The sequence below is a fragment of the Marmota monax genome, unplaced genomic scaffold (genome assembly GCF_021218885.2).
Source record: "Marmota monax isolate L192 unplaced genomic scaffold, Marmota_monax_Labrador192_F-V1.1 WCK01_AAM20220418_F8-fsc00303, whole genome shotgun sequence".
NCBI lineage: Eukaryota > Metazoa > Chordata > Mammalia > Rodentia > Sciuridae > Marmota > Marmota monax.
Window position 1 is genome coordinate 49,353 of NW_026694230.1, and position 733 is coordinate 50,085.

Sequence of the window (733 nt, forward strand, 5' to 3'; positions counted from 1 at the left end):
AGTTGAACTTTAGTTATGTAATTTTATAAAAATTATGTAAGAGGTCCGGCAATACCTGCATATAATACAGCCTATGACATATGTACCTATCTCTATTACAAATGTAGTTCACACTTCACAGAATGGATTGGAGAAAAAATACTGAATTTGGGCAATGAGGGAGGCTATAAAATGAAAGAGGAACTGAATATATCATTGTATTATATTTGTTACAGTTGCTTTTGATGGGGTTATGGATTAACAACCTTAATATAACTACCATTTTCACTGTAACTAAAAAATTAAACAAATGGATAAGCAGTGGTGGCATATAGTATTCTGACTGTTGAAATAGGAGGTTACAAAAAGCAAGGGGAGTGATCACTTCAGCAGCACATATACTAAAATTGGAACTATAGAGAGAAGATTAGCATGGTCCTTGTGCAAGGCTGACATACAAATTCATGAAGTATTCCATATTCAGGGAAAACAAAACAAGGGGAAGAAAACACAGTGGACCATGTAGTAGTGGCTTAGAGTTAGATATATCAGTACAAACTCAAGTTGATTTAATGTAGATAAATATGGCTTAGAAATATGCACAGGTTTGTGTATATTCCCAAGGAAACATATATTTCCTTTCTCTCTTCAGTCTAGGAAACAATGTCAATCAAAAAAAAAAATCAATGACAATCAATGAACATACCTAAAATTAGTTCTAATATGATTATCCATTAAAAGAAACTGGGTTGCT

The 733-nt window shown here is 32.6% G+C and overlaps 1 non-coding gene across 1 annotated transcript; it reads left to right on the plus strand.

Annotated features, from left to right (window-relative positions):
- The first annotated feature begins 356 nt into the window (after positions 1–356).
- On the plus strand, positions 357–463 carry LOC124108351 (U6 spliceosomal RNA). Its single transcript, XR_006856659.1, has one exon. It is a non-coding gene; the product is annotated as a U6 spliceosomal RNA (small nuclear RNA).
- Positions 464–733: the final 270 nt, after the last annotated feature.